Here is a 22,776-nt window from a genome sequence, read left to right as displayed (position 1 = left end):
GGTGATTATTATTATCATCATTACTAATATGACGTTTCGAGATATAAGACACTCTTACTGATTTTAATGTGCACCTGCACGCCAGCACAGTATGTAAGTTTATTTAGGTATAGGTATATATAAGTATATAATTATCAGAGTATATATAAAATATGAAATAACTTTTAAAAACACTTGAAATTTTGGAGCTTCCAGACATAATGGAGAGACGTAGTGCTTATGGATCTCACAGAGAATGTAAACAAACCGAGTGGGGCGCGGTGACCGTATTAGAAAGTCAGGTGGGGGGAGCCGTATAGTGAGTTTTGGTCATAATTTGAAATGACCGTATTAGCAGAACGCCGTAAAGCGAAACACCGTAAAGTGGGGCCCTACTGTATAAGGGATGAGGGTGTGCGATCTGACCAGTTCTGTTACCCTTAATTTTATTTATATCCCTCCATGCCCAGCTAAGTGGAGTGTGGGCACTGAGATCATTGACAAATTTTTCTAATCTGTTTGCCATAGCTTTATCATATGCTCCCTGGCAACAGCAAGGGCAGTTTGAAAGAGCTTCAGCATTTGAGGGGTATGATATTTTCTGTAGGCTAAACCTAGTATGTGAGCAGTATGTTTCAGTGTTTGAGATTTAGGATGAATGTAATAGATATGATTTTTATAGGATGTATGATTATTATGGAAGTTAGTTGGGTCTGGAGTACCCAACTAATAATATGTATGACGAAGTTATCATGCTGATGTGGAGGAACATGGAAAGCATTTCCGTTTGAACATCCCTCCAGGGATGATGATACAGGTCGGCTATCACTAATCTGGCAATAATGGGACTTGCAGTGTGCAGGATTAGTGATTTTGCTGGATTACAGAATGGTTAGGTTAGAATACACTTAATTAATCTATCAGTAGATACTTTTTCTGCTACATCTCCTCATTTTCATCACTGCTTTCTCCTCCACTGGTTTGCTGCTGTGGATTTACAACCATCTGTGCAATTTCTGAGACAGTATAATGATGAAATTTGAGTCAATATAATGACTTGAGCCAGTAAAATTATGAAATTTGAAATTATGCTAGCCGAAATTAGTGCTGGATTACTGATGGAACCGGATAACTGATTGCCAGATTAGTGATGGCTGACCTGTATTATCAATAGCTTGAGTGGTTAATCTTGGGAAATGATCTGATGATATATCTGTTATACTGGAACACTCACAGCTGGCAAAAGTAATGTTAAAGCTGAGAGACAGATCAAGGATGCCTCCATAGATGTGTGGGTTCAAGGTCACCTACAATTTGCACATTATCATGACTGTTTAAGAGTGACAACTGCTGTTTACCATTAAAGTTATGAAACTGAGTTTCCATTGCTTTTGTGCCTTGCATTATAATCTCCAGTAATAAGAGTAGGTTCAGACTGAGCACAAGTTGGGAGCTCCAAGTAATTAAATTTATCAGCAGAAGCATACAGGTTAAATATGTTGAGAGCAGAGATCCCTATATAAATCCTAACACCGTGGTATTGAAGTCCCTCCATTTTCTTATGTATAAGAAGTTTACAGGAAAGCGATTTTTTAATATATAGAGCACAAGAGTTTGTAGATTTGAGGTTATATGTAACAAATGATGGCAGTTTAGAGATAAGGAGTTGCTGTCAGAGTGAGTGACTCGAGATATCTGGTGGGCACTTACAGATTTTGGGTCCTGTTATGCACAATGAATATTTACAAAGGTTAAGCCAGACACAGGTTATGTAATAGAGGTTTTTGTGGCCAGTATTATTTCTATGATGGGTCCTGTTGCAACTATCATTGAAGTGCTCAGTGTTCATTGTTCATTTCAGAAAGAGAAATCTCATGTTTGTGTCCACTGTTGACTTCAGAAAGAGAACACTGATGTTCATTGTTCATTTCAGAATGAGACCACTGATGTTATACCAACATCCTGAAATAATATTTTACTGAACAAGTTATACTGAACATTACACTAGTGACAGAACCTGAACATCCATCATAAACAACATTCATCATAACATTCATGTTCAAGTAAGTTAGAATTTAGTTTAATTTATTTTACGTATGATTTTGTGTTCGATTTTATGTGTGATTTTATGTACAGTTTTATGTGTGGTTTTATGTATGGTTTTATGAATGGTTTTATGTATGATTTTATGTATAGTTTTATGTAAGAAGGAATAACATCTTGTAGGAGTGAGGAAGAGCCAGTTGTGAGTGTGGGGGAAGTTTGTGAGGCAGTGGGTAGAATGAAAAGGGGTAAAGCAGCTTGGATTGATGAGATAGAGATAGAAATGTTAAAGCAGGTGGGGATATAGTTTTGGAGTGGTTGGTGCTATTATTTAATAAATGTATGGAAGAGGGTACGGTACCTAGGGATTGGCAGAGAGCGTGTATAGTTCCTTTGTATAAAGGCAAAGGGGATAAAAGAGAGTGCAAAAATTATAGGGGAATACGTCTGTTGAGTATACCTGTAAAGTGTGTGGTAGAGTTATTATTGAAAGAATTAAGAGTAAGACAGAGAGTAGGATAGCAGATGAACAAGGAGGCTTTGGGAAAGGTAGGGGGTGTGTAGACCAAGTGTTTACAGTGAAACATATAGGTGAACAGTATTTAGATAAGGCTAAAAAGTTTTTGTGGCATTTATGGATTTGGAAAAGGTGTATGATAGGGTGAATAGGGGGGCAGTATGGCAGATGTTGCAGGTGTATGGTATAGGAGGTAGGTTACTGAAAGCAGTGAAGAGTTTTTATGAGGATAGTGAGGCTCAGTATGTAGGTGAGAGGGAGATTATTTCCCAGTAAAAGTAGGCCTTAGACAAGGATGTGTGATGTCACCGTGGTTGTTCAATATATTTATAGATGGGGTTGTAAGAGAAGTGAATGCTAGGGTCTTGGCAAGAGGTGTGGAGTTAAAAGGTAAAGAATCAAACACAAAGTGGGGGTTGTCACAGTTGCTCTTTGCTGATGACACTGTGCTTTTGGAAGATTCTGAAGAGAAGTTGCAGAGGTTGGTGGATGAATTTGGTTGGGTATGTAAAAGAAAAAAATTACAAGTGAATATAGGAAAGAGTATGGTGATGAGGATAACAAAAAGATTAAGTGACAAAACATTGGATACCAGATTGGAGGGAGAGAGTATGGAGGAGGCAAATGTATTCAGATATTTGGGAGTGGATGTGTCAGCAGATGGGTCTATGAAGGATGAGGTGAATCATAGAATTGATGAGGGGAAAAGGGTGAGTGGTGCACTTAGGAGTCTGTGGAGACAAAGAACTTTGTCTGTGAAAGCAAAGGGGGAAATGTATGAGAGTATAGTTATACCAACACTCTTTTATGGGTGTGAAGCATGAGTGATGGATGTTGCAATGAGGAGAAGGCTGGAGGCAGTGGTGATGTCATGTCTGAGGGCAATGTGTGGTGTGAATATAATGCAGAGAATTCGTAGTTTGGAAATTAGGAGGAGGTGCGAGATTACCAAAACTATTATCCAGAGGACTGAGGAGGGGCTCTTGAGGTGGTTCAGACATATAGAGAGAATGGAACAAAACAGAATGACTTTGAGAGTGTATAAATCGGTAGTGGAGGGAAGGCGGTGTAGGGGTCGGTGTGGTTGGAGGGAGGGTTTTTAATACTTAACGTGCTGTTGGAGTGTAAGCAAAGTAACATTTATGAAGGGATTCAGGGAAACCAGCAGGCAGGACTTGAGTCCTGGAGATGGGAAGTACAGTGCCTGCACTCTGAAGGAGGGGTGTTAATGGTGCAGTTTTATAACTGTAGTGTAAAGCACCCCTCTGGCAAGACAGTGATGGAGTGACTAATGATGAAAGGTTTTCTTTTTCGGGCCACCCTGCCTTGGTGGGAATCGGCCGATGTGTTAATAAAAATAAAAAAAATTTATGTATAATTTTACATACGGTTGAACAACATTGTTAATGGTAATTGTTAATTGTAATATTGTTTTTATTATGTGCAACTTCAAGCTTATTCTTCTTATAAACCTCCATCGTGACTACCTCGCATTCATATTAACCCTTTGACTGTTTTCGACGTATAAATACGTCTTACGAGCCAATGTTTCTGACGTATATATACTCAATAATTCTAGCGGCTTCAAATCAAGCGGGAGAAAGCTGGTAGGCCCACATGTGAGAGAATGGGTCTGTGTGGTCAGTGTGCACCACATAAAAAAAATCCTGCAGCACACAGTGTGTAATGAGAAAAAAAAAACTCTGATCGTTTTTTTGGAATAAAACGACGACTTTGAGGTGTATTTTCGTATAGTATTTATCGTTGTATTTGCGTTTTCATGGTCTTAGGTGATAAAATGGAAAACATATTACAGAAATAGAGATGATTTTCATTACTTTGACGATGAAAACGACCTTGAAACTGAGCTCAAATTAGCGGAAATGTTCGATTTTTACCAATGTTCAGGAGTAAACAAATCACACCACACGTCCAATACACGTCAACTAGGGAGTCTTATATTCTTTCACTAGTGCACTGATATTATTTATACCATTTCTTCAATAATGCAGTAGTCTGCATAACAGTAAATTTTGAATTTTTTTGTGTGAATAAAAAATCAAAATAGAAAGTAATAATAATATAAGAGGGGCCTAGAGATGTGACTAATGAACAGAGGATATGCTATTTTAGTGCCAAGAATGTCTACCTTGTTTATTCTGGACCCTATTTTGAAATTGGCATCTTTTTTAATTTGCATGAAATTGGCCAAATTGCCAATTTCTGATCACTATATTGGGTAGTTCAAATTGGTAAATGGGCGGTTTCTTGTACTCAGCTGATAGATAAAATGGAGTTCTAAAGAAATAGCTATTAGTTTGTTCAACTGGAACAACGAAATTGACTGAAAACAGGGCTCAAAGTCGGCGAAATCGCCGATACACATATGTCACCGATTCCGCTAACTTTGCAGGAGCGTAATTCCATGAGTTTTCGACCAAATTTCGAACTTTTGGTGTCATTACCATCGGGAAAAGATTTTCATTTCATAAGAAAAAAATTTTTTTTTTTTTTTCAAATATTTGGCGACATAGAATGACAGTTTCAGAAAGGGGCCTGAAACAGTCAAAGGGTTAAGATAAAGATTTATTAAAAAGTTAACCACTCTCATCTTGTCTAGACTTAAGTAATTATTATGCGCTAGGATAAGTCTGCCCAAAATACCCTGGCATGATAGTGACTTTCTTTGTGCTTAACAAATCAAAATTTTTTTGCACATTGTAACCTTTGCAAAGAAATAAAATCTTTATTCTTAAACATATCAACGTGAAAGACCACCAATAAACTCATACTTAACATTAACAAAACCTTCAACATTATGTTTGGCAGCAGAAAAATGAATGTTGAACTAAACATTGACAATACTCTTATAATGAGGGAAAATTTGTGGGTAACTTGTATATATTTTGGTAGAATTACCGACAATATGTGAAGTAAAAGGACACAAGTGCAACTAATGTGACATTTTATTGTGGCAACGTTTTGCTTTCCAGGAACTTTGTCAAGCTGTTACAAGCAGTACATGGACACAGAGGGTATATATAGGCTTGGAGTAAGGTGCAATACTAGTGGTAGTAGTAGTAGTAGTAGTAGTAGTAGCAATATAAGTTGTTGTAGTAGTAGTAATACAATATGGTAGTACAATTAACTTACCCCCTTTTTTTTCCCCCTTTTTTTTTTTATCCTTTTACTCATGTGCAAGTTAATTGTTCTATCATATTGTATTACTACTACTACTACAACTTACATCACTACTTCTACTATTACCACTAGTATTGCACCTCACTTTCTAAGCCTATATATACCCTCTGTGGCCATGTACTGCTTGTAACAGTTTGATAAAGCTCCTGGAGAGCGAAACGTTGCCACAATAAAATGTCACATTAGTTGCACTTGTGTCCTTTTACTTTGATAGTAACTTGAAATTCAAAACTACATCCAACACATTACAAGTGTCCAAATTATTGACATCTTCTCAAAGATAATAATAATAATAATAATAATAATAATAATAATAATAATAATAATAATAATAATAATAATAATGGGAGATGGCCGACTTGTTGAAAAAAAAAATAATAATAATAATAAATCTTTATTTCTATAAGTACAGTAGGGCCCCACTTATATGGCAGGTTAGGTTCCAGGCTACCGCCATAAAAGCAGAAATCGCTGTAAAGTGGAACACCCTTTTGTTCCCCTTATAAATGCATACAAATAGCAGATAACAAGTTTACAATAACATATACTGTATTAAGTTAGCAATAGAACTAGGCACCAAAAAACAATAAAAAAGTAAAATGCACACTTAGTGCACTCATTACTTACCTTAAAATATTTGTAGTCTTAACCCTTTGACTGTCGCAACCCCCAATCCTGAGGTGTCTCCTGGTGTCGCAAAATTTCAAAAAAAAAAAAATTATTTTTTCTTATGAAATGATAGAGAATCTTTTCCCGATTGTAAAGACACCAAAAAAAAACGAAATTTGATGGAAAACTGATGGAATTACACTCTTGCGAAGTTAGCAACCTTGGCGATATTTACAAATTGACGATTTCATCCACTTTGAGCCCTATTTTTGGCTAATTCCATTATTCCAGTCAACCAAACTCATAGCTATTTCTTCAGAACTCCATTTTTTCCATCGATTGAGTACAAGAAACTGCCCATTTACTGATTTCAACTACCCAATAACATGGTCAGAAATTTGCAATTTGGCCAATTTCACGAAAATTAAAAAATATGACAATTTCAAAATAAGGACCAGAATGAACAATGCAGACATTCCTGGCTCTAAAATAACATTTTCTTTGTTCAACAGTCATGTCTCCAGGCCCCTGTGATATTACTCTTGCTTTTTATTTTGAAATTTTATTCAAACAAAAAATAGAAGATTTACTGTTATGCAGACTACTGCAATAATTGTAAAAATTACATCAACCCATTCATGACTGCATATTAGAATGGCTATTTGGACATTTATTGGACAATGACATCATTTGTTTACTTTTGAACATCGGCAAAAATCAAACATTTCCCGTACTTTGTGCTCCATTTCCAGGTTCTTTTTATAGTAAAATTAATCAAAATCACCACTATTTCTATAATATAGTTTCCATTCTATCAAATGAGACCAAGAAAACGAGAATACATCCACAAATACTATACGAAAATAGACCACAAAGTCGGCATTTTAATTAAAAAAACTGTCGGAGATTTTTTTTTCTCATTATGCACTGCGTGCTCCAGGATTTTTTTTATATGGTGCACACTGACCACACAGGCCCATTCTCTCACATATGGGCCTACCAGCTTTCTCCTGCCTCATTTGAAGCCGCTAGAATTTATGAGTATATATACGTCAAACACGGTACCTCGTAAACGTATATATACGGCCGTGACAGTCAAAGGGTTAATCTAGGGTGAGACAAGTAGTATTTATTGTAAGAAATCGAGTGTGGTATGTATGGTAGTCAGCCGGGCTACCATACCAGGCCACCCCACCTACACATAATATTCTATTACATCTAAGCATCCCAGAGCAATAAAATGCACTCATTACTTCTTTCTTTCTTTCAACACACCGGCTGTATCCCACCAAGGCAGGGTGGCCCAAAAGGAAAAACGAAAGTTTCTCCTTTTACATTTAGTAATATACACAGGAGAAGAGGTTACTAGCCCCTTGCTCCCAGCATTTTAGTCGCCTCTTACAACACGCATAGCTTACGGAGGAAGAATTCTGTTCCACTTCCCCATGGAGATAAGAGGAAATAAACAAGAACAAGAACTAGAAAGAAAATAGAAGAAAGTAGAAGTAGCAAGATGTACCTGAAATCTTGCATGTTTATGAGACAGAAAAAAAGGACACCAGCAATCCTGCCATCATGTAAAACAATTACAGGCTTTCGTTTTACACTCACTTGGCAGGACGCTTGTACCTCTCTGGGTGGTTGCTGTCTACCAACCTACTACCTATAACTCAATACTTACCTTAAAATATTTGTAGTCTTAATCTAGGGTGAGATGAGTAGTATTTATTGTAAGAAATCAAGTGTGGTATGTATGGTAGTCAGCTGGGCTACCGTACCAGGCCACCCCACCTACACATAGTATTCTATGATATTTAAGCATCCCAGAGCGATAAAATGCATATACAGTTCACTCATTACTTACCTTAAAATATTTGTAGTCTTAATATAGGGTCAGGAGTGCGTAAACGAGATAAAACGAATAAATGAGAGAGAGAAAGAGAGAATGAGTACATGAGGGAGGACAGGTGCAGAGTTATGTAAACAAACCAGGCAAATGTAAGTTTTGTAAACAAAGTGTACACATCTGGTTTGTGTACAAGTTACATTGTGTACAAGTTGTCTCTACATTGATATGGTAGAATAAATAAAGAAGAACACTCCCATTCTCATGTAACACTATTTTTAGAAGAAATGACACTCTGAGTGAAGGCAATGGAAATAAGTCACTCTGTCTGACTTTTTTGGGTTACCTAGGTACTTTACACATATGCTGTTATGTATGATAATCTATGTAACTGTATTTGTGTATACCTGAATAAATTTACATATATACGAAAGGAATAATTTTTTACAGTTACTCCCAGTAACACATTTTCTCTGATGTTGGACTAGAGAAAATGTTATTCTTGCCATCACCCATAAAAATCTGGCTACCACATCTCATATTTATGTTTATTTATTCTATTGTGGGGTGTATTTATCATCTTTATATGTTATGTATCGTGTTTATTATATAATTTTGAAAAAAATATAATGGATGGATTAATTAAAATGTGTATATTAACATAATATACGACATTTAATGAGACTCGGTGATTATTATTATTATTATTTCTAATATAGAGTCACTTGTGCAAGTCGTCTGGCTGCATCTCATATTTATGTTTATTTATTCTACTGTGGGGTGTATTTATCATCTTTATATGTTATGTATCATGTTTATTATATAATTTTGTAAAAATATCATAGATGGATTAATGAGAATATGTATTTTAACGGAATATACGACATTTAATGAGACTCGGTGATTATTATCATCATTACTGATATGACGTCTCGAGACATAAGACACTCTTATTGATTTTAATGTGTACCTGCACGCCAGCATAGTATGTAAGTTTATTTAGGTACAGGTATACATAAGTATAATTATCAGAGTATATATAAAATATGAAATAACTTTTAAAAACACTTGAAATTTTGGAGTTTCCAGACGTAATGGAGAGACTTAGTGCTTACGGATCTCACAGAGAATGTAAACAAACCGGGTGGGGCACGGTGACCGCATTAGAAAGTCAGGTGGGGGGAGCCATATAGCGAGTTTTGAAAATATGTATATTAACGGAATATACGACATTTAATGAGGCTCGGTGATTATTATCATCATTACTGATATGACGTCTCGAGACATAAGACACTCTTATTGATTTTAATGTGTACCTGCACGCCAGCGTAGTATGTAAGTTTATTTAGGTACAGGTATACATAAGTATAATTATCAGAGTATATATAAAATATGAAATAACTTTTAAAAACACTTGAAATTTTGGAGTTTCCAGACGTAATGGAGAGACTTAGTGCTTACGGATCTCACAGAGAATGTAAACAAACCGGGTGGGGCACGGTGACCGCATTAGAAAGTCAGGTGGGGGAGCCATATAGCGAGTTTTGATCATAATTTGAAATGACCGTATTAGCGGAATGCTGTAAACCAAAATGCCATAAAGCCAGGCCCTACTGTACATGATACAACTTGTACAGACCATAGCTGACATCAGTGACATATTGCAATATAGAAAACCTCTGGCACTGGAAAACATTTCAGGCAAATTAAGTCAGGTTTGTTCCCATAGCACACACAAGTACGATAAAGCACCTAAATTACTGGGAACGGTTGAAGTCCCTTGATTTGTATTCCCTGGAACACAGGTGAGAAAGATACATGATAATATACACTTGGAAAATCCTAGAGGGATTTGTATCAAACTTGCACATGAAAATCACTCCCTATAAAAGCAAAAGACTTGGCAGGAGATGCAACATTCCCTCAGTGAAAAGCAGGGGTGCCACAAGTACACTGAGAGACAACACAGTAAGTGTCAGGGACCCAAGATTGTTCAACTGCCTCCCAGCATACATAAGGGGCATTACAAATAGACCCCTGCCTGTCTTCAAGAAGGCGCTGGACAGGCACCTAGTCAGTACTTGATCAGCTGGGCTGTGGTTTGTACGTCGGTTTATGTGTGGCTAGCAGTAACAGCCTGGTTGATCAGACCCTGATCTCGAACAAATTTATCAAATGAGGAATTCAAGAAAAAATCTCTTCGTTTTCGTTCGCTCTCTTGGTTGTTGACCGACGGTGCGAACGGCTCAGGTCACGTGCTCACTAACTCACATGCTGTAAACATCTCTTAAACTTTTGTTGTGCATCTTGTGAACTTTTTTGTTATTTTGCAGTTTTGGTGCAATTTTTTTTGTTGTGAGATAAGCCATCATGGGTTCAAAGAAGGATAAAGAGATGAAAGCAAAAAGAAAAGTTATAAAAAGCATTGTTGAGTTTAAAAAGAAACCATTAGAAAGTTTGAAGAAGATAGGCTCCCCATGGTTGATATAGCAAAACTTAATGATAAATCAAAGTCTACCATTAGCATGATACTGGGCCAAAGGGAAAAAATTAAAGCAGCTGACCTTGCAAAACAAGTGAAAGGGATATCAAAGCAGAGGTCACAAATTATGAAGGAGGTTGAAAAACTCTTGTTGATTTGGATAAACAAAAGACACTTACATGTTGATGGTGTTTCAGAGGCCATTATTTGTGAAAAAGCGAGGCAGTTGCATGATGACCTCCTGGACAAAAAACCCTGAACAAGTGCTGAAATTCAATCCTTCAAGGCTAGTTGGGGTTGGTTTGATAATTTTAAGAAAAGAAGTGGCATTCAGAGTGTAGCTAGGCATGGGGAGGCTGTCAGTGCTGATAAAGTGGCTGTTAAAAAGTATGTTACTGAATTCCAAGAGTAAGTAGAGGCTGAGGAGTGTGTCCCCCAGTAAGTATTTAATTGTGACGAGACGGTCCTCTTCTGGAAGATGCCCAAGAGGACCTACATAACTGAAGAAGAAAAGTCAGTGCCAAGACACGAGCCAATGAAAGACAGGCTCAGTCTGTTACCTTGTGGTAATGAAAGTGGGGATTTGAAATTGAAGCCCTTGTTTGTCATGCTGAAAATCCATGAACAATGCTATGGCAAACAAATTGGCTGTAATGTGGAGGGCCAACACTAAAGCTTGGTTAACAATATGTACAATTTTTATTGAGTGGGTTCATTTTATGAGGTTTTTGCTCCCACTGTCAGAAAGTACCTCATTAAAAAACAATTGCCATTCAGGGCCCTTTTACTTATGGATGATGCTCCAGCTCACCCTCCAAGCTTGGAAAACAAGTTGCTAGAGGAGTTCAATTTTATAACTTATAGTAATCTGTTTACATTAAAGTTTTATCACTGATTTCATCATTGCTTAGTTAATCTTAAGTTAATTTTAAGCCAGCCCGTAATGCTATGCATAGTATAAGTGGCTTTGGCATGCTGCTCTTATCTGTATTTTTTGTACCTCTGTATGTGTGCTCAAATTTTTAAATAAATAAATAAATAAATAACTGTAAAGTTCTTGCCTCCTAACACCACTCCTCTCACCCAGCCCATGGACCAGCAGATCATTTCTGACTTCAAGAAACTCTGCACGAAAACACTTTTTGAAAGATGTTTTGAAATCACTTAAGAAACAAATTTAACCCTCAGGAAGTTCTGGAAGGACCATTTCAGTATCCTCACCTACTTGAAGCTTATAGACAAAGCCTGGGGGATGTGTCTTCCAGGACCGTTCAGCCAGCATGGAAGAAATTGTGTCCTGACTTTGTGGCAGCCAGGAATTTTGAAGGCTTTGAAGATGAACCTGAGCTAGTAGAGGATATTGTGTCTCTGGGGCCTAGAAATGACTGAAGATAATATTAATAATAATAATATCTTTATTTACTACAAGTACATGTACATGGTATATAGGCCTAGCTGACATCAATGACATACTACTACATAGAAATCCCCTTGTTATCCTCCGCATGTCGGGCAAATTAGGTCAGTGTCCCAGGATGCGACCCACACCAGTCGACTAACACCCAGGTACCCATTTTACTGATGGGGAACATAGACAACAGGTGGAAAGAAACATGCTCAGTGTTTCTACTCTGGCTGAGAATCAAACCCAGGCCCTCGCCGTGTGAAATGAGCGTTAGCCACCAGGCGGAGGAGGAGTTAGTGGAGGAGCACAGAACGGAACTCATCACAGAAGAACTTGTAGACCTTCAGAAGGAGCAGCATCAGATTGCAGCAGAGAAGCTGTCATCAAAGGAAGAGGAGGGAAGGGATGATGTGCACATTGCACTTGTCAAGGAAATGTGTCCTGAATGACATGAAGTGCAGGAGTTTGCTGAAAGATACCATCCAGACAAAGCAGTTGCCATCTGTCTCTCTAACGTGTACAATGACACTGTAATGTCTCAATTTAGACAAGGGTTAAAACAGTGCCTGAAACAAACTTCACTGGACAGGTTTTTAGTGAGACAAAGAACCAGTGAGCCAGAACAAGGTGTTAGTGGTGAAAAGCGACAAAGAAGAGAACACCAGAAGGACAACTGCCTTACATATTAACCCTTTCGCTGTTGGTGTCGCATAGATACATCTTACGAGCCAGTGTTGGTGACAATACCTCAAAATTCTAGCGGTTTCAGGTCTAGCAGGAGAAAGCTGGTAGACCTACATGTGAGAGAATGGGTCTGCATGGTCAGTGTGCGCAGTATAAGAAAAATTCTGCAGCACGCAGTGCATGAGAAAAAAAAACTCCGACTGTGATTTTGAATTAAAACGTTGACTTTGAGGTTTATTTTCATGTGGTATTTATGGTTGTATTCTCATTTTCTTGGTCTCATTTGATAGACTGGAAGAAATATTACAGACATAGGGATGATTTTGATTGGTTTCACAATGAAAAGTACCTTGAAATTGAGCTCAGAGTAGCGGAAATGTTCGATTTTTGCTGATGTTTAAGAGTAAACACATGACGTCACCTTCCAATATGTCTCCATCTGGCCAGTCTAATACACAGTCACAAATGACGTTACCTTCCAATATGTCTCCATCTGGCCAGTCTAATACACAGTCACAAATGACGTCACCTTCCAATGTGTGTCCATCTGGCCAGTCTAATACACAGTCACAAATGGGTTGACATTATTTATACAATTATATAATAATGCGGTAGTCTGCATAACAGTAAATCTTCCATTTTTTATGTGAATAAAAACTCAAAAGGGAAAGCAAGAGTAATATAAGAGGGGCCTGGAAACATGAAAATGTTACTTTAGTGCCAGGAATGTCTGTCTTGCTTATTCTGGACCCTATTTTAAAATTGGCATCTTTTGAAATTTGTGTGAAATTAGCCAAATTACCAATTTCTTACCACATTATTGGTTAGGTGAAATTGGTAAATGGGAAGTTTCTTGTACTCACTCAATAGAGCAAATGGAGTTCTAAAGAAATAGCTATGAGTTTTGTCGACTGGAACAATGGAATTGGCCAAAAATAGGGCTGAAAGTGGGCAAAATTGCTGATGCATATATATGTCACCGAGACTGCTAGCTTCGCGAGAGTGTAATTTCATAAGTTTTCTATCAAATTTCATACTTTTGGTGTCATTACTACCAGGAAAAAAAATTCTCGATCATTTCATAAGAAAATATATATATATATATTTTTTTTTTTAAATTCTTCGACACTGAGAATGAGTTCAGGATCAGGGGTCTCGACAGTGAAAGGGTTAATAGAAGGTGACTCTCCTTCCAAGTAGTAACATACCCTCCCCTCTCCTCCACCTCCTGCTTCCAGTATGCCATTAGCTCTCCTCTGACAGGTAAGAGGCAGTTAAATTTTCTTTTACTGTGTAGTATTTCAGTTTAAAGTTTCTTTTAGTGTTCATTTTTACAGTTTTATATAGTACTGTAGTAGTACATTTTTAATAATTATTATTTTGTCATTTGGGTTCTGGTGCAGATTAATTCTATTTACATTATTCTTTATGGGGAAAATTGCTTTGGTTGTTGTCCATTTTGGATGTCAAATCGACATCTGGAATGACTTAAATTCAACAATCAAGGCTCTACTGTATATAAGTTGTCTTGGAATACTTGCATGTATTATAATATTGCCTGGTATATCTGCCTTGATATACAGTGGACCCTTGAATTTCATGATTAATCCATTTCAGAGAGTCTGATGAAAGTCAAAATTCACGATTGGCGAATCCATTTTCCCCATAAGAAATAATGGAAATCAAATTAATCCATTTCAGACACCCAAAAGTAGTAACAAAAAAATAATTTTTTAAAGATTATACATGTATATAGATTTACATACAGAAAACAATGACAAATAAATATAAAGCACTAATAAAGTGAATAAATGAACATTTAACATCACACTTAACCTTTATTGAAGACTCTTGTTGGTGTATGGAAGACAGGTAGGAGGTGAGAGGGAGGTGAGTTTATTATGCTTCAACATAAGTAAGTAAGTAAGTAAGTAAGTAAGTTTATTCAGGTATACACAAATACAGTTACATAGAATTATCATACATAGCAGCATATGTGTAGAGAACCTAGGATAACGCTAATATCATCTCTACGGCTTATTTATCTATCACAATTCATCTAATATGACATAATAAACAATATTAATAACATAGAAACATGATATATACTCTAGAATGAATAAAATATGTCATAATGTATGTGAGGAGTAAGTAGTGGAAGTGTTGTTGTTGGGTTTATAAGGGCCACTGAGAGAAGCCGTGCATACCAGGTCGGTTGCCGTGTTCCTCCCTTAAGTCAGTGTGACCTGACCTGACTAGGTTGGGTGCATTGGCTTAAGCCGGTAGGAGACTTGGACCTGCCTCACATGGGCCAGTAGGCCTTCTGCAGTGTTCCTTCATTCTTATGTTCTTATGTTCTTATATTAGTGGTGGTGGAGGCGGCAGCAGAAGCCACCACCTCCATTCACACTGAAACAATGTACGTAATTTATAAATAAGAAATATTTACATTTTAATTTATAAAAAAGAAATATTTACACTTACCTTGGAGGAGATGTTAGTTTAATTAGTTTGATGGAGAAGATGCTGGCAGAGGTTTAGGGTGGTGGAAGATAGCAGGATGGCGTATGTTCAGTGACCCTATACACCTCCAACAACATTGGAGAGATACTTTTGTATCGCTTTTCTATCGTCTAATCGCTTAACTTACAACTTATGTCAAACTCTAAAGCTATAACTGTTCAATATTAAATCATCAAATCTGCACCGTATTAAGAGTAAACTGTATCTCTGTATTTTTTAAAAATGACTTGTAACAATCCATTAACTAGTAAGATAGATTAGTTTAGTATCATAATTATTTTGTTTAACATAACACTATTCTTATGATTACAGGCATTGATCCTGATCTCAACTTTTTATTAAATGACTTAAACGAATCGAACAGCATCTGTAATTATTTTACAGCAGACCAAGCAAAGACATTACTCAGAGCCAATAATAACATAACTGTCTTTAACTACAATGTCAGATCTTTGAGCAAACATTTTGTTGACCTCACAGCATTACTCAATTCCCTTCATACCAGTATGTCAATCATCACACTCACAGAAACCTAGCAAAAGCCTGGTACTACAGATGTCTATGCCATTCCTGGATACACAGCCATTCATAACTGTAGGGCAGAACAGCAAAGGGGTGGAACAGCTATATACTACTCAGATCAACTTGAATGTATAATTAAGCCTGTATAATTTAACGTGTCAGCAGATGGGTCTATGAAAGATGAGGTGAATCATAGAATTGATGAGGGGAAAAGGGTGAGCGGTGCACTTAGGAGTCTGTGGAGACAAAAAACTTTGTCCTTGGAGGCAAAGAGGGGAATGTATGAGAGTATAGTTTTACCAACGCTCTTATATGGGTGTGAAGCATGGGTGATGAATGTTGCAGCAAGGAGAAGGCTGGAGGCAGTGTAGATGTCATGTCTGAGGGCAATGTGTGGTGTGAATATAATGCAGAGAATTCGTAGTTTGGAAGTTAGGAGGAGGTGCGGGATTGCCAAAACTGTTGTCCAGAGGGCTGAGGAAGGGCTGTTGAGGTGGTTCGGACATGTAGAGAGAATGGAGCGAAACAGAATGACTTCAAGAGTGTATCAGTCTGTAGTGGAAGGAAGGCGGGGTAGGGGTCAGCCTAGGAAAGGTTGGAGGGAGGGGGTAAATGAGGTTTTGTGTGCAAGGGGCTTGGACTTCCAGCGGGCATGCGTGAGCGTGTTTGATAGGAGTGAATGGAGACAAATGGTTTTTAATACTTGACGTGCTGTTGGAGTGTGAGCAAAGTAACATTTTTGAAGGGATTCAGGGAAACCGGCAGGCCGGACTTGAGTCCTGGAGATGGGAAGTACAGTGCCTGCACTCTGAAGGAGGGGTGTTAATGTTGCAGTTTAAAAACTGTAGTGTAAAGCACCCTTCTGGCAAGACAGTGATGGAGTGAATGATGGTGAAAGTTTTTCTTTTTCGGGCCACCCTTCCTTGGTGGGAATCGGCCAGTGTTAATATTAACAATAAATCTACTAAATGACCAAGACCCACAAGTAACTGAATTCATAAACACTATGAGCAACTGCTTGTTGCTACCAACAATACCAAAACCTTCAAGAATCTCCGAGACTAGTATCTCCTTATTAGACCACATCAGGATTAACACAATATCCCCTTTAAAATCAGGCATAATCACAGACAACACCACAGACCACTACCCTACCTTTCTCATAACCAACCTAGGTAAATTGCCCCAAGACACTACTAAAGTTACCTTCAGACTACCTAACGAGACAGCTGTTACTAACTTTATAACAGTTATGAATAACGTTGACTGGCATAATGAGCTTGAAACATATACATATGTGAATGAATGTACGTATTAATAATTTTCTAAAAAATCCCACTACCTATATAACAAGCATATCCCTAAAAAAACTAAACAGTTCACAGCTAAGCGACTGAACAGTCCCTAACTAACTCTCAGCATCCTTAAATCCATTAACACAAAGCAACTACAGTGGTCCCTCAATAATCGTCCAGGATGAAAGTCGTCCATTTCGGAAATAGTCCTGTTTTTTCGTCTAAACATTGGCTCGCAAATGGTCTGGTAACTCGCTAATAGTCCTTCGTCCCGGACATGTACTCATGCTCTGAGCCGCCTGGGCCTTGCCCTCCCAGCCAGTGTGCCATTGTTTACCAGTGAGCGACGGTCCCCTCACGTGCTCCAGCGAAATATTTCATAATATTTCATTTATTTTAGTGCTTGCAAGTTATTTAAGTGCTAAATAAGCTACCATGGCTCCAAAGAAAGCTCCTAGTGCCAAGCCTTTGGTAAAGAAGGTGAGAAATATGATTGAATTTAAGAAAAACTTCATTGAACAATATAGTGGCATACATGTGGGCAAACTGGCCAGGATGTATAACAAATCCCGTACAACCATATCTTCCATCATAGCCAAGAAAAAGGAAATCAAGGACGCTGTTGTTGCAAAGGGGGTAAATATGCTGACAAAAATGAGATCACCAGTACTCGAAGATGTTGAGAAGTTATTATTGGTGTGGATAAATGAGAAACAATTAGCAGGAGATAGTCTTATGACTGTTTAAACAGTTTGTTTGGTGTTCTGGTAGCGGGGAGCAAATGATAAATCTTCGGAGGCTTCTTACTTTATTGTTAAGTCATGGTGGGTACACAGGCTTGTGTGTTGTGCCCATGTCCCGGGAGGGGCCATGCCCACGAGGGAGAGAGAAGTGGACACTTCTTGACTGAGTGAAGGGTGTCGCCAGAGTGAGGCAGAGGCAAGTCTGGGCATACTGAAGTGGCAAGACCTATAGGTGGCAGCACCAGCATGGTGCAAAATATGAACTAAGCTGGCAGACAGCATAGGCTATCTATGCAGACGGTACAGACTGTCTACATATGCTCTGCCACCTACCACATGGTCGACCCGACCATGTCTGGCGGTAAAAAAAACTCGGTCTCTCTCTCGTAGGCACAGGGCACAGAACACAGAATAAAAACATATATATACATATGGACATGGAAAAAAAACTTCCTACTGGGAGGGAAGAAAAAAAACATGTGGGGTGTGCTAAACATCGTGGTCATAGGCAGTGAGCGTTGATGGGCATCACTGCACGCCTTCCTGCGTCTGGACAGATACTGCAACATGGGAGACATCGCTGTGGCTGAGCTGTGACGTAACAGGGTACGGTCTCCTCTGGAACGGTGAAGCAGTCATCGTAGGAGTCGCTGCAGGTTTTCACTCAACCTGGGGCACGGCATGCTGGTGCCCTCGAGTGAGGCATCGTCAAAACTCTGCAACTGGGCAGGACTTCTGGCAAGCGACTCATGAGGACACTTCTCGACTGGTAGTGTCGCTGGGCTGTCACTGCCGGCGAGCGTGGAGCAAGTTGTGGAGCGAGTCGTGGCAGAGACGACTGGGTGAAACATCTGGGAGTCGTAACATCATACACCAGACTGCAGTGAGAGAGCTAGCAGTCAAAGTGACATCTTCTTTGTGCAGGCTGCTCACTGAAGCTTGTGACACGAGGCTGACACAGCGCCTGCCGACAGGGCTAACTGCGGCTTGACGAGTGTCATTCTCTCGGCAGTTGGAGTTATAGCAGAGGTTAGTCTAAGCGTCCCCAGACTTGTTTCTCTACATATAACTGCACTCTGAAGCTCTGGAGGTGAAGTGAAACAAATCTCGATGGGAATCGTAGCAGGTATGATTCTGCAGAACATCTATGAGCGACGAGCATAAGAGCTTTCTGTACAAGGGGGCTCGGGCTCAGAGCTGACTGATAACAACTGTCAAACGCACTGGTCACATTGGGTGACTTAGCACAGTGGTGCTACTCAGGTCTGGCTCAGGCCTCACTGGACACACGGAAACTACACACACCCGTGGTACATGCGGTACAACGTGGCTTAAACTAGCAAATGATGCTTTTCTGAGCACAAAATTGACATTAAGCTATATACTAACATGTGAGAACACTGACTGAGAGGAATTATTTAACACACAACATATATCTTCTCTCAGTCTTCTCAACAATACTGAAATAATTACTAGAAACACTCGATGTGACATCATGTGATGTCAGGCGTGATGTCACAAGGTGACATCAGCAGCACTGTGACGTCAGCAGACATCTCGAGGTGACGTCAGGAGACATTGTGATGTCATGAAGTCGGGCAGCATCGTCGGTGACATCAGTGTGATGCAGGCAGCAGACCACAGCATGCAGCCCGGGACATCTGGTAACTCACGTGCCTTGTAGATCCACATGACATCGCCCACACCCAACGTGGTGTCGGGATCTACGTGGCTTGCTGATCTACGTGGCTTGCTGATCTATGTGGCATGCTGATCCACGTAGCTTCGAGTGGCCTCGGGCACTCGGATACACAGCTCTGGCAATGAATTTACATGGAAAAACGTGGAAACACAGCAGAGGGAGTGAGTAGTGGTGAGTGTATGGTAGTGTGGTGGCGAGGAGCGTGGGTGAGTGTATGGCGAGGGAGGCATCTGGCCTTTTCCTCCTCTCCCACCCACAAACACAGGGAAACACACTTGCTTGCTGAAACAGCTGTGCTGAGCTGAACAACAACAGCAACATACATGTGACGCTGAACACATGACTTGAGAAACAGTGTGGGACGCTGTAGCATGGGGTCACTGGGACGCCACTTACAATTCTCGAAGAAATTCAGCAAATTTCGGCTGGATCCTGCTTGTACCTGTGTCTGGATGCTGAAACGTGCAGATACGGCATCAGGATAACTCATTGAGAGATGGATGCTTTATGCATGGGGTGATAAAGTGAAGATGACTTCATACCTTCCTTCCTCTCTCCGGGCAAACACAACTGCTGCGACCACTGCTTCCCACCAATGTTTAAACAGTTTGTTTGGTGTTCTGGTAGTGGGGAGTACACAGGCTTGTGTGTTGTGCCCATGGCCTGGGAGGGGCCATGCCCACGAGGGAGAGAGAAGTGGACACTTCTTGACTGAGTGAAGGGTGTCGCCAGAGTGAGGCAGAGGCAAGTCTGGGCATACTGAAGTGGCAAGACCTATAGGTGGCAGCACCAGCATGGCGTGAAATATGAACTAAGCTGGCAGACAGCATAGGCTGTCTATGCAGACAGTACAGGCTGTCTACATGACGTCGCTTATTTGTGAAAAGGCTAGGCAGTTGCATGACGATTTGGTAAAGAAATTGCCTGCAACTAGTGGTGATGTGAGTGAATTTAAGGCCAGCAAAGGCTGGTTTGAGAGATTTAAGAAGCGTACTGGCATACACAGTGTGGTAAGGCTTGGTGAGGCTGCCAGTTCGGACCACAAGGCGGCTGAAAAATTTTATTTTTTATTTTTTTTATTATCACACCGGCCGATTCCCACCAAGGCAGGGTGGCCCGAAAAAGAAAAACTTTCACCATCATTCACTCCATCACTGTCTTGCCAGAAGGGTGCTTTACACTACAGTTTTTAAACTGCAACATTAACACCCCTCCTTCAGAGTGCAGGCACTGTACTTCCCATCTCCAGGACTCAAGTCCGGCCTGCCGGTTTCCCTGAATCCCTTCATAAATGTTACTTTGCTCACACTCCAACAGCACGTCAAGTATTAAAAACCATTTGTCTCCATTCACTCCTATCAAACACGCTCACGCATGCCTGCTGGAAGTCCAAGCCCCTCGCACACAAAACCTCCTTTACCCCCTCCCTCCAACCCTTCCTAGGCCGACCCCTACCCCGCCTTCCTTCCACTACAGACTGATACACTCTTGAAGTTATTCTGTTTCGCTCCATTCTCTCTACATGTCCGAACCACCTCAACAACCCTTCCTCAGCCCTCTGGACAACAGTTTTGGTAATCCCGCACCTCCTCCTAACTTCCAAACTACGAATTCTCTGCATTATATTCACACCACACATTGCCTGAAAAATATGTGCATGAATTCAAGGAGTACATAAACAGTGAAGGACTGAAACCTGAACAAGTGTTCAATTGTGATGAAACAGGCCTCTTTTGGAAGAAAATGCCAAAGAGGACCTACATTACTCAGGAAGAAAAGGCACTGCCAGGACACAAGCCTATGAAAGACAGGCTGACGCTAATGTTCTGTGCTAATGCTAGTGGGGATTTCAAAGTGAAGCTGTTACTAGTGTACCATTCTGAAAATCTCAGAGTGTTCAAGAAAAACAATGTTATGAAGAGTAAATTGTGTGTGTTTTGGAGATCTAATAGTAAGGCATGGGTCACAAGGGACATTTTCATCGAGTGGTTCAATGAAGTGTTTGGCCCTAGTGTGAAGAATTACCTCTTGGAAAAGAAATTTGATCTCAAGTGCCTCCTAGTAATGGACAATGCACCTGCTCATCCTCCAAACTTGGATGACCTAATTCTGAAGGAGTTTGGGTTCATCACAGTAAAGTTCTTGCCCCCGAATACCATTCCTCTCCTCCAGCCCATGGACCAGCAAGTCATTTCAAACTTTAAAAAACTGTACACCAAAGCAATGTTTGAAAGATGCTTGAATGTGACCTCAGACACTCGCTTGACCCTACGAGATTGTTGGAAAGAACACTTCAGTTTTCTCCATTTCGTAAGCCTTATAGGTAAGGCTTGGGAGGGAGTAACTACCAGGACTTTGAACTCTGCTTGGAGAAAATTGTGGCCAGATTGTGTCCACAAGAGGGATTTTGAAGGGTTTGAGGCAGCCCCTGATGAGCCTGTGTCAGTTGTAAACTCTAATGTCGCACTGGGGAGTTCCATGGGGTTGGATGTGAGCTTGGAGGATGTGGAAGAGTTGGTGGAGGATCACAACAAAGAGCTAACCATTGAGGAGCTGCAAGAGCTTCAGCAGGAAGAACAACAGATCGCAGCTCAGAATCTTGCTGCAGAGGAGGAGGAAGAGAGATGGAGGAAGGTGCCTTCTTCAGAAATTAAGGAGATTTTTGAAATGTGGGGTAGGATTGAAAGATTTATGGAGAAACATCACCCAGAGAAGGATGTTGCAAGCCATATCGGCAACTTGTACAGTGACAGTCTTGGCCCATTTTAGGGAAGTTTTAAAGAGACGCCAGAAACAGAGCTCTCTGAACAGTTTTTTTGTGAGACAGGACTCCAGTGACTCTCAAGGTGGTCCTAGTGGCATTAAGAAACAGAGAAGAGAAGTAACCCCAGAAAAGCAATTGGTACCCAAGGTGTTGATGGAAGGGGATTCTTCTTCCAATCAGTAAATCATCCAATCTGTCTCCTTCTCCAGTCTTCCATACACAAAGAAGAACCGCTAATAAAGGTAAGTGTTATTCTGTTAATGTTAAATTCATCATATGCCACTGTATTGTTTATGTACTACATCTATATTTCATGTAAAAAAAATTTTTGTTTTAATACTTCTGGTTGTCAGGAACGGATTAATTGAATTTACATTATTTCTTATGGGGAAAATTTATTCGTAAATTGTCCATTTCGATAATAGTCCCACTTCCAGGAACGGATTATGGACGATAATTGA

General features: G+C 39.7%; 1 protein-coding gene across 2 annotated transcripts in view; it reads left to right on the top strand.

The window, feature by feature from the left end:
• Positions 1-1,890: 1,890 nt before the first annotated feature.
• The window catches only part of LOC128702279 (zinc finger protein 135-like), an 86,292-nt gene continuing 65,406 nt past the window's right edge, over positions 1,891-22,776 (top strand). For both annotated transcript variants that reach the window (XM_053796448.2, XM_053796447.2), the window contains exon 1: positions 1,891-2,042. The gene's annotated coding sequence lies outside the window, so the exon portion shown is untranslated. The remainder of the gene's footprint in view (positions 2,043-22,776) is intronic.

Source organism: Cherax quadricarinatus, unplaced genomic scaffold, assembly GCF_038502225.1.
Source record: "Cherax quadricarinatus isolate ZL_2023a unplaced genomic scaffold, ASM3850222v1 Contig287, whole genome shotgun sequence".
NCBI lineage: Eukaryota > Metazoa > Arthropoda > Malacostraca > Decapoda > Parastacidae > Cherax > Cherax quadricarinatus.
Note: the sequence above shows the minus strand (reverse complement) of the source record. Positions and strands in the feature narration are given on the sequence as shown.